The sequence below is a fragment of the Pelodiscus sinensis genome, chromosome 1, assembly GCF_049634645.1.
Source record: "Pelodiscus sinensis isolate JC-2024 chromosome 1, ASM4963464v1, whole genome shotgun sequence".
Lineage (NCBI taxonomy): Eukaryota > Metazoa > Chordata > Testudines > Trionychidae > Pelodiscus > Pelodiscus sinensis.
Genome location: NC_134711.1, coordinates 256522431 through 256535244, shown reverse-complemented (window position 1 = coordinate 256535244; position 12814 = coordinate 256522431).

Genomic DNA, 12814 nt, shown 5'->3' with positions numbered 1-12814 from the left:
TTCACAATAACAATAGTACATAATATAAATCTTGATATAAAATACTGCCTAACTTATTGTCATTATCTTAATTTAACTAGTAGAATTTTAACAGTTGTAAAGTTTGTTTATTTATAATTTAAGTAGTTGAATATAAATCATTTATTATGTGTGCAGTTTATAGCTTTTAAATAACTAAAAAGAGAACTAATGGGAAGGGTGATGTTGTTTTGCATCACATAGCAACTTTATGTCAGGAGCAAAAGAAGAAAGTTTTATCCTCAAATCTGGTTTGGCAGTCAATCTATTTCTATATTTATTTTTGAAGAAAACCAAGGACAAGAAACTAGTTTCACACTTATATGTCATGACAAAAGGCACTAAGAATTCATTTCTATAGCTCAACCAAAAATCAATCAAGGAGAGTTCTCTTTTAAGGCATAGTCACAGGAAAGTTCAATTAATGAATCCACTTCTGATGCATTCAATTGTAATATTTCTTAATTTTCGGTGTCAACAGTAAACGGGTTCTTAATCAACATTTTACTGGCATCAATTGGAGGAATATATTCATTTAAGCTTGATGTTAGCCCCAAGAGATGTTGCAGGGGTCTGGCTGAGGGGGAGGAGACAGGGACTAATACCTGGGGATCCTGTAGCTGCATGCCAAGGCCCAGGAAGTGTGCGGGCTGCTTCCCTATCCCCCAAACAGTGGTGCGGTATGTGACACGCCGGTCCGTTGCACGCCTGATGCCTTCCTGCACCAGGGGAGGGGGAGTCCCAGACCACACCAGCCCAAACCACTCGGGCAGTGCGCACCTTGCTCCTCTGCTCCCCATGGCAGCATACTCTGCCCGAGCAGCCAGAGCCGGCACAGTCCCGGATCCCCACTTCTCTTCCGCACGCAGGAAGGTAGCAGGGGAACAAAGTCCCCAGTGCGCGATGGACCGGCATTTTAGGTAACGTGCTGGCTGTTGGGGTAGGGGGGAGAGTAGCCTGTGTACTTCCGGGACCTGGCACGCAGCTGCAGAACTGCCCCCCGACCCCTCAGGAAGCCCACGCTGGCTCTACCTATCCAACGGGTTGTTCTGCCCCCTGCTCCTGGCTCCAATCCTGGCTGCTTTATTGGCCAGCGCCAGGCGTTCTGCGTCGGCGCACATGGCGCCCAGCCTTCTCCCTGGGTCCTAGCATCCACTGGATCTAGCCCCGCTTCCCAGGATCATGCTCGGCAGAGATGCTGTGGCAGCAGGCTCTCTGCCAAGAAACCCATACTTTGGGAAACACTGATTTAGGGGCATCTGAAGAAGTCAGGCCAAATTAGCTTACATTGAGATGGGAAGACTTTAGATAAGATAGACAGGTGTGGTACACGTGTAGAAATTTGGTACCAAAAATTAACAATACTGCACACATTTGAAAATGCTGCTGATTTTATTTATCAAAATAACATGATATAATCAAGCCAAATTTAATTATTTTGGTATTTTATTAAAATAGATTTTAAATTATTTTTCTTTATTAAAATACCTGTCAGCAAATATGTCTGTAACAATACAGAAGCTTCAGGGGGTAGCCAAGTTAGACCAGACAGGATAAACTTAAAAAACACAAAATGGTCTGGTAGCACTTTATAGACTAACAAAACATGTAGATGGTATCATGAGCTTTCGTGGGCACAGCCCACTTCTTCAGATGACTGGAGTTTTGAGTTTAGGATTTGCAGACCCAAAATAAATAGGGGAAGAAGGAAAAAAAAATGTAAGAGGGTAGGAAACAAGGAACAGAGGGTATGAAAATATCAAAGGGAAAACCAAATAGGCAGAATTGGTAATCAGTAAGCACCTAAAGATTGGATAGTTAAAAGAAGCAGATAAGGATCATCGGATAGCAATTAGAGAGGAAGGGTACTAATGCAAAAATCTACACAGACAAAGAGCTGTTGACACCTTCATTGAATGTTAGGATGTCCCAGCCATCTGTTATCTCCATTGAGTAGGCCATCAGAGTGAGAATTGAATTTGTGGATGAATTGTAATTCCAACACCTCTCTGTGTATTGTGCTAGTGGAATTGGTTTGTGACAAGACAGCCACTTGAAGATCTTTTAAACAGTGATTAAGTAGATTGCAGTGTTCCCCAACAGGTTTCTGTATGTTCCCTTTACGTATATCTGATTTCTATCCATTGATGCTTTCCCGGAGGGGCTGTCCAATTTTTCCAATATATATAGCAGTGGTGCATTGCTGGCATTTGATAGCATAGATCAAATTACTGGATGTTTAGTCAGATGGCCTTGTGATTTGGTAGCTTATGTTGTTGGCACCAGTGATGAATTCGCTTGTATAGATATGTGGGCAGATTTGGCACCGTGGCTGATTGTAGGGTGGGTTGCTGGATGCTTATGATGTGGTTGTGTAGCATGGTTACCAGAAAGAATTCGTTTCAGGTTGGGGGGTTATCTGTAAGCAAGAATAGGCTTTTCCCCCAAAATGAGAATGAGGGGTCATTTTCCAAGATGGGTTGCAGATTGTGTATTATGTGTTGGAGGGGTTTAAGTTGTGGACTGTAGGTAATAACAAGTGGAATTCTGTTATTTTCTCTTGGGTCTTGAAGTAGTTCATGTCTGGGTATACACAACCACATCATAAACATCCAGGAACCCAGCCCTGTAATCAGCTGAGGTGCCAACTCTACCCACATATCTATACAAGCAAATTGGAAAGGAAACTGTTTAAGATGAGCAGCGAGGAGTCCTGTGGCACCTGATAGACTAACTGAAGTGTAGGAGCATAAGCTTTCGTGGGCAAAGACCCACTTCATCAGATGCATGTGGGTCTTTGCCCACGAAAGCTTATGCTCCTACACTTCAGTTAGTCTATAAGGTGCCACAGGACTCCTCGCCGCTTTTGCAGATTCAGACTAACACGGCTACCCCTCTGATGTTTAAGATGAGTTTGTAATGAATCTGTAACAAATTAGTACAAAAGTTTCAGTCTAGAATTAGTTAAGTGTTTTATGTTATTCTGAGTTTGTAATCTACTTTGCTCTGCCTTCTTTCACTTATTACCACTTAAATCCTACTGCTTGTACTTAATAAAATCACATTTATTTTCTAACAAGCCCAGTGTGAATAATTGTTACCTGGGGGATCAATTGGTGTATACAGGCAGTCCCCGGGTTACGTACAAGATAGGGACTGTAGGTTTGTTCTTAAGTTGAATCTGTATGTAAGTCGGAACTGGCATCCAGATTCAGCCGCTGCTGAAACTGATCAGTTTCAACAGCGGCTGAATCTGGACACCAGTTCCAGCTTACATACAGATTCAACTTAAAAACCCCAGGCATCCCCAAGTCAGCTGCTGCTGGAACTGATCAGCAGCTGATTCCAGGAAGCCCGGGGCAGAGCAACTCTGCCTCCGGCTTCCTGTAGTCAGCCGCTGGTCAGTTTCAGCAGCGGCTGACTTGGGGACGCCTGGGGAAGAGCAGCTCGGGTGCTGCTGGTTTGGTCCAGTAGCGCGGCCGCTCCTCTGCGCTACTGGACTAACCCAGCAGCACCCCAACTTCTCTGCCCCAGGCGTCCTGATTCAGCCGCTGCTGAAACTGATCAGCAGCGGCTGAATCAGGACTCCTGGAGCAGAGCAGCTGGGGTGGTGCCGGGCTGGGCCAGTAGCGCCAAGGAGCGGTGCTGCGGTACCAACCGGCAGCGCCCCACTTGCTCTACCACAGGCCCCGGGCTTTGCTCCACGTCTCCCTGGTCTGCTGGGGGGGCACTAGCTGCGTCCCCCCCAGCAGACCAGGGAGATGCGGAGCAAAGCGGTGGAGGACCCGGGTCCGGCCCCGGGTCGTCCGCCGCTTTGCTCAGCGTCTCCCTGGTCTGCTGGCTCTCCCAGCAGACCAGGGACACGGGGAGCAGATTTTCTCGCCCCAGAGGAGGCGGGCGGGGGGACTAGGCGTCCCGCCACTCCAGTCCTCCAGGGCGAGAAAATCCCCGTTCGTAACTGCGGATCCAACGTAAGTCGGATCCGCGTAACTCGGGGACTGTACATTCCCCCTTTCATTATTAAAGGGGACTTACCCAAATAATTCATTGAGGGTTTTGATCCCATTTGGGGAGTGGTATCCCAGGAAACTGGGCCCAAAACTGCACTGTCCTTGGACCTGAAGAGATTCAGTGCTTGTATTGCTTCTCAGGGGGGCAGTGATCTCAGCTTGGGGCCTTGGCTGAGGGAGACCAGTGGAGCTGGCCCTGTAGGACTGAGAGGCGAGAAGGTCCAAAGAGCAGGAAGGTGAGTGTCTGTGGCCAGGTCAGCAATATGAAATGCACTCCCAAGGAGTCTTCTGTGACCTCACCCCATCACATGCCTCTCCATAGCTGTCTCCATATGACTTTGCATCCCCACTCCCATACATCCCCTGGGTTAACATTGTGACTCATTTAGCTTCTGTGCCCTGTCTCAGCTGGTACCCTTCACAAGCCCTTCTGAATCACAGTCTGTGTGACTCCCTCCCACAGAGTCCCTTGTGTCTGATTCTCCCTATCCCCTCCCCACCTATATCCTGTGCCTTCTTATGTGGCCCCATTTCAGAGGAGACTATGAGGAAGGCAGCTTCTTCCCACTCGTTGCCTGCTCTAGCCTGTGAACCAGCTGTCCTCTATTCTGGTGCCACATCAGGTCATGTTGGGTGAAATGTCTAATTGAAGCATGATCCCCTCTCATGGCTTCCCTTCTGCTACCCTTCAGAATAAATTATTCTGTGGGGTGGAGGAGAAATCTGCAGGGAACATTAATTTTGCACTTACATAGTGATACAAATTCACCTAGGTGTAGCATATAGCTTATTTTGTTTAAAACAAATTTGTCACTACAGACTTTGTTCCTCCTACAAAATTTAAAAAAAATCTTTGGTTGAAGAAAGGTTTGTCATCACTATATTCACTGTTGGTCACAGATACACAAAGGGAAGACATGCAGGTACCCAGATTTAGTCAGACCCGCTGGGAAAGTACAATAGAAACATGCAGTACTGTTGTCCAAAGCCTGGTCTAAGCATTAGAGACTTGCAGAATTTCACTCTGGAATATATAAAGGCACAAGGCCTGATTCCTAAGAAGGTAAACTTAGAAACTAGAAAGAGAACAGGGGTGCCACTAGCCTCGTAATCATGTGGGTGTGTCTGTAATGGATAGTGTGTATGCCTTACTGTGTAGTCTAGAGGGTCTGATTAAACCCTTAACTGATCAATTAGCAGCAGTGACCATGACAGGCTTCTCCCTTATTTGATAACTGTGGCCTTTTCTTTCAGGTGCATCCCTTGTTAACTTGAACCTTGCTTTTTCCATCTTAAAATTACATTACTGTAATGTTCCTTGATGAAGTTACATGTAATGAGGTATTAAAAACTTTAAAACTCATTAAACTTATAAGTAAAAACAAAAGAATATTCAAGTTATGTCAGGCACTGTACTTGTCTGAAAAAATCTCCAGCTCAGACAATAAACAAAACTTAGATACAACAGTGATAGGAGTTATAGGATACTGTTCTGTATAGTATATAGCATACCTGAAGCTTAAAAAAACATTCGCCATAGATAATATATCTGTAGATGGTTCATTGCAATTTTGACTTTTTATCATTTACCAGAAACATGACTCAGAAAACCAAACTTTTATTTTATCAAAGAATCCAAATATAAATCCAAAGCTGAGCTTTCTAGAAGGAAATTCCTTTATCAACTCCATTCTCACTGTGAAACATATTAAATAATTCAGGGATAAAACAAAAAAATGATATTTGTTTTTTCATATAATCAATTATTTAGGGTTTTTCTTACAAATACTGCCACCTTTAAGATTAGAAAATGAGGCTATTATTTAGATTAATAAAATGTACACATAGGAAGCTTTTTCATTTCACTGTCATTGATCATATTATATTCCCATTTATCTCTTATACCTTACATATCATGCCACTGATTTACTGTCCACTGTGGTTTCAGAAGATTTAAGGAACAACAAAACATTCATGAAACTAGTGGTTTATTGGGAATATGGAGAAGTTATCACCATCATTATCAAGAACAAAATGTCTCTAAAAAGAAAGATTCTGAGGCGTAAGATTGGAAAGTTGTTAAAACTCGCAAGTATCATTAATTAGTGAGTATCACCCATCCCAGTCACTCTGTTCCTCTGTATTTAAAAACAAAAATAAATACAATCAAACAAACAACAAATCTCATCTAAAGCAAAATACATTTACTGTGCATCTGTGCTCTAAAAAAATCCCAAGAGTATTTGTAAATTATCTCAACTGGAATAACTCACACATTTCATTCTGTTCAATCTGTAGGATGGCTTCACTTATAAGCAACTGCACTGTATTTACGATTCATCTAATTCATTGAATGTTTGGATTCTTAGCAGAAACTCCATTCTATTTTCTGAAAATAGGCTGACAGCCTTATTGTAATTGATATAATAGGATAACAAACATGTGACCATTTTATAATGACTATATGTTGGAATTTTGAAAGTCATTGTTGCCCTGTAATGCATACTTTATCAGTGAAGAGATTTTTCTCATTATTTTGAACATGGCACAATGTCATCTAGTGAAAGTAGTAATTTTACAGCCAGTGCAAGCAAATAACTTTTATCACATTTAATAGTTATAAACCAATTTCTTCACTAATTGAGAATTTTAAGAGATCTTAACCCCAGGCTGTTGCCAGAAAAATCTTCATATATAATTTACTGACTGAACTGCTTCTGTAAAAGAAGTCAATTTATTCAATGAGACTATCTAACAATCCTTGAGTCTGTTAATTATACTATATTGCCTTCAAACAAATTTGTTTTAATTTTGTCACGAAGATGACTCACTGGGAAGAGTAATATCAGTGTATTTAGTATATAAGCTATTAAAAGAAATAGACCTTGACTTCTCAGAGCAGAGATACATCCAAAGTTCAGACTGAGATCTTGGTGCAGATATGCATTTCCCCAAAGTTTTTGCGTGTTGAGATCCATGGTTTTATTTCTGGCCCATATCTCTTTCTGAATAGAAAAAAAGCTGGGCTTTTTTTGAATAATATGTGAATAATAACATAGAGCCATTTGGATATCAGTGGCAGAGAAAAATATGGAAACCATTCTTGATATGATTGTTTATTAAACACAAAAAGTAAGCTCAGCACTGGATAAGCAAATAAGAAAACAAGCTCTGCCACTGGAGTTAAGAATGTAGCTAAACCAGACAAAGCAGTTTAGACATACAAGGCCTTCTCTTGTGGAACTATTTCAAAACTGCCATGAACTCCAACAGTACAGATTTGTAGTCATGTATATTTAAACATCAGATCTATTTAATCTTTTGGGGTGAAACCTGAGCCACACTGAAGTCAACTGGGGTTTTGCCAGTGACTTTAAAGGGTTTCTGTACTAACCAAGATTCTTTACTATGCTTTGTAGGATGTCCATCAAAAATATCTAAGGGACAATATCTGAGGTTCAAGTACACATTTGAGAAAGTGTTAAAATTAAAGAGATCATTGTTGCAATCACTGTTGCTTTACGGAAGTAATTATTGCTCCCTTATCTATCAGTCTTCAGTTCATAATCACATATTTAAAGCATTTACTTTTGTCATTTAAATAATATAACAATTGGTCACCAAGTAATTCTTTACTTAGCGGAGTATCAAAAATATTTTCTTGTGTATAATATGGGGATGTAACTTTTTGCAGTCATTGCTATAGCTCTTTGAATTACTGAACATTGCCAGTGGATAAAAAAAATGAAGTGAAATTCTGTGATATACCCAAAAGAAAAATGATGACTAACCTTAATCAGTTTTAGAATGCTCTCAATATCAAATGTACAGCATAGTCAACATTTCACTTTACAAGTGCTGAAAGCTATTTAAAGCAAAAGTACAGCTACAGCAAATTTATTTCCACTTCCATTTAAAAGCTGATCATTGCACATCTTGGATTTTATATATTCAAAGTCTTAAAAGATTCCCTGTCCTCTACCTAAAAGATTTTTTTTTCATTGACTTTCATCTTTACACAGACAGCTAAAAGGAAAAAATGTTGTAATCTAGTAATTATTTTCAAGCAAGCGAGTACCTGTGTGGTAATAATTACTTTCATAATTTAAATTCTGTAGCTTCTGGCAAATTAAAACAAAAGCTTGCTTGCATTATTTAACTAACGCTGCTTAATATTAACGAGAAATAGGATGAAAGACAGTAATGACCTAAATCACTAATAGAAATTCGAAGTATTGAAATTAAAAATACTTCTGGGGTTACCCAGACTTTTCAGAACCCAAAGCACTGGTAAATTAACTGTTTCTATATAGGTGGGTCAGGAATAAATCAATGGGAACACAGTTCCTGGGTTTGATATATGATTAGCACAAACCAGAGTGCTTTTACCTAAACCAATTTTTATTAGGTTTCAAACAAAATGCTACACAGATATGCTGTAGCAATAGCTTCTAAACTTTATAACCCTTATTTTGCCAAAGCCAAGGTTGTTTCAAGGAATCAGCAGCCAGGCATCTTTGGGTAACGTACTACCTCCCACTTATCTGCTGGGAACATACAAAATGGCTGTTTGCAGTACTGTCCAATTCTGAAGTAAATGCAGGAATGTCAAATTAAAGTTTGAATTCAGAAGTCTCTGCTGATTGTCTGAGCCTTGGTAGGGGGAGGGACTTTCAGGCACTCCAGGGCTTTATAAGGCAGTGGGCAAGCGACCAAGGAGCTTGCGAACAGGTGAGTGCTGACAGGGAGTTTAGAGAGGGAGTTGGGAAGGGGAAAAGGAAGGGTGTGACGTTCTCTTGCTTTACTTTTAAAATCCCTTCTCCAGGACAGCAGCAATGGATGGTGATAGGTCTGCTGTTGTTACCTACATGGAGTGTGCCATGTGTCCTTAAGGAATCCATTTTGAGGCACTTGGAAGAGAGGAAAGTGATTAGGAATAGTCAGCATGGATTCACAAAGGGAAAGTCGTGCCTGACCAATCTGAATAGCTTCTATGATGAGGTAACTGGCTCTGTGGACGTGGGAAAGTCAGTGGATGTGATATACCTTGACTTTAGCAAGGCTTTTGATACGATCTCCCACAGTATTCTTGCCATCAAGTTAAGGGAATGTGGATTGAATAAATGGACAGTAAGATGGATAGAAAGATGGTTAGAAGGCTGGGCCCAGCGGGTAGTGATCAACATCTCTATGTCAGGATGGTGGTCAGTTTCTAGCGGAGTGCCCCAAGGTTCGGTTCTAGGACCGGTTTTGTTCAATATCTTTATTAATGACCTGGATAAGGGGATGGATTGCAGATGACACTAAGCTAGGGGGAGAGGTAGATATGCTTGAGGGCAGAGATAGGGTCCAGAATGACTTAAACAAATTGGAGGATTGGGCCACAAGAAATCTGATGAGGTTCAACAAGGATAAGTGTAGAGTCCTGCACTTAGGACGGAAGAATCCCAAACATTGTTACAGGCTGGGGACCAACCAGCTAAATAGTAGTTCTGCAGAAAAGGACATGGGGGTTATAGTGGATGAGAAGCTGCATATGAGTCAACAGTGTGCCCTTATAGCCAAGCAGGCTAATGACATATTAGGTTGCATTAAGAGGAACATTGCCAGCAGATCCAGATATGTCATTATTCCCCTTTATTCGTCTCCGGTGAGGCCACATCTGGAGTATTGTGTCCAGTTCTGGGCCCCCCACTACAAAAAGGATGTGGACGCATTGGAGAGGATCCAGTGGAGGGCAACCAAAATGATTAGGGGGCTGGAGCATATGACCTATGAGGAAAGGCTGAGGGAGTTGGTTCTGTTTAGTCTACAGAAGTGAAGAGTGAGGGGGGATTTGATGGCAGCCTTCAACTTCCTAAAGGGAGGTTCCAAAGAGGATGGAGAAAGGCTATTCTCAGTAGTGACAGATGGCAGAACAAGGAGCAATGGTTTCAAGTTGTGTTGGGAGAGGTCCAAGTTGAATATTAGGAAAAACTATTTAACTAGGAGGGTGGTGAAGCACTGGAATGAGTTACCTAAGGAAATAGTGGAGTCTCCATCCATAGAGGTGTTTAAGTCTCAGCGTGGCAAAGCCCTGGCTGGGTTGATTTAGTTGGGCTTGGTCCTGCCTAGAGCAGGGGGCTGAACTTGATGACATTCTGAGGTATCTTCCAGCTCTATGGTTCTATGATTCTATGATTCTATGAAATTTGGGGGCTATACTGGGTGTTAATGTGGTTAAGATGGAAGAATCCTGAGATTCTGCAATCACTTTCGTTTGACATAGATTCCCAAGCATGTATCAAATGTTAACTTGGGATGGAAAACAAGAAATAATGTAATTTCAGAATCATGTGACAAATATACTTCGAAATATTTAGAAACTGTTGAATAGCAAATAACTATAGGCCATCTAAATTTTTACTCTTCATCTACATTTTTACTCTTAATAATAAAGGTGTTTTAATACTGCCAAATCCATCTAGTAACAAGGATTATAGATCATGCTTCCAAGATACAACACTGTATCCTGAAATACTGAAAAGGACTTGAAAGTAATAGCAAATAACATGAATGCAATGCCACACCTATGAGGGCAAATCTCATCCTTGGATGCATAAGCAAGAGCTTATCAAATAGAAGGAGGGAGATGATATTAAAGCAATGCTGAAAGCATTTCCTGAACATTGTATGAACACTTAAAAACAATGTTGAAAAATTGTAAAGGGTTTAGACAAGAGATGTAGCAATGATTCAGACTTGGACAAACATGTCTTTATAATGAGAAAATTAAGGAACTCAACCTACTTAGATCATCCAAGATAGAATTAAGAAATAACTTAATGTCTACAAGTGACTACCTGGGAAAGAGATTTCTGACAGTCGATGGATCTTCAGCACAATAAGGCATGAAAAGATGCTATGGTTCACAGATGAAGCTTGACAAATCCACACTAGAAATGAGTTTCAGATTTTCAAAGAGTGAGGGTAATTAACCTTTCAAAAATTTTACCCACGGATGTGATACATTCTCCTTTTAATGAAGTCGTTAAGTCAAGATTGAGATATTTTAGCTCAAACAGAATTTACAGGCATGATGCAAAAAATATTGGGTGAAGTCCATCAGAAGTGTCTTCCAAACAAACGACCACGGCTAAAGCTTCTATTTTGTCATATGGGTTATACTTCCAAAGACCTCCTTGACATCCGCCCTCAGAGCTGTGAGCTTTAAAGTCCCAGTACCTCTCACAGTGGCAGGGACCTGTGAAGTACCTTCACCACGTGAGGCAACAGGCCACCTAGCTCTGAACTGTCAGGAACAGTGGGGATGTCCGTCTTCTTGGCTCCATCTTAGATGGGAGAGATTGCAGGGTAGGGTTACCCTGCAACTCCAGGTAGTGGTAGTGAGTACCCTTAAGACTTCTGCTGCAATGGTAGTTCAGTGGACCCTGGTAGCTTCTTGCTACCATGGGGGGACAGTGGCACTGCAGCAACTCCCCACCACTGAAGAGGTGGCAAGTGGAATCTGCAGCTTCCTGCCTCCAGGTAGGTGGCAGGAAGACCCTGGAATTCTGATTTTCCATGGGTGGTGGGTGCCCCAGAGCTACCTGCTAAAAGGCGTGGAAAGGAGAGTCTACTGGGCAGGAGTATGTGTGTGCCCTTGTTTACAGTTGTAATTGCTCTCTCACTACTCTTATTTTGGTTGGTTCTGAAGAAATATGATTCTTGTGTTAAGTTTTTGGTAGGATTGTTGAAACAATTGTTTTCCATTTCAGCTTCACTCACACACTCTAAATATGATATTTGAAACTGGGAAAATGAAGTATCTTCCACATCATGTCAATCAAGCGACCAGCATTGTTATTTTATTTTTGTTTCTTCTACCACAAAGGCACTTTTGTGACAGTATTGTATTGGGATCATCTTGTGTTGACAGATGGTTTTCACAGTGAGTATGTGGGAGTCTCATGTCCCCAGGGCTCTGGGCAGGTGGGGTTTGCCTTATGGATTGCTGATGTCTTTCTATTGACAAGGAATACCCTGCCCCAGACACCCAAGAAACTGTGCACTATTCAAAACTATCATGTTGTGCAGACTGTCAGATTAAACACCTTTGTGATCCAATCACCCCATCTACCATCTCTTGTTTGTTACATCGCTTGCTTATTTTGTGGTAAACAAGATTGTAATCTTTTGGAACAAGAAGTGTCTCTTCCCTATTGGTAGGACAATGCTTAGCACAATAGAGCCCCCATCATAGTTGTAATCTCTGGATAATACAAACATCAATAATGATTACATATTATACCCAGAACTCTGGATAAACATGCAATTTGAGTTATTGTATCTTAATAGAAGTTGAAGTCTTAACCTTTAATCATTTTATCAGAGTACAGTTTTTCTCTTCATATCCAAAGTTCAATGAAATTACCTCTTGGCTTTTGTGCTTGTTCTTGTTTCCCTGAACTCATCTCACACCTATGATTTTCTATGTTTCTCTCTTCCTTCATCCCCAGTCGTTTTCCAGGGCTACTCCCACCCACACATATCTCCCTAATTTAACTTCAGTGATTTTATGGAATTTCTGTTTCTTCTACTTTCTTGCTTTCCATAGTTTTTCACTGTTTGATTTGAAGAACATGTAATTTTATTTACTGAAGGAGAATTAATACCAGTGTCTTTTTATTGCTGGAGAAGAAAATGCACATTAAGGTTATGTCAACTGAAAACTAAATTTTTCTCACACTTAAAGTTTGAATTACCCTCTATTAAAAAAAAGGCCCTCGTGGCGAAATCTCCTATGG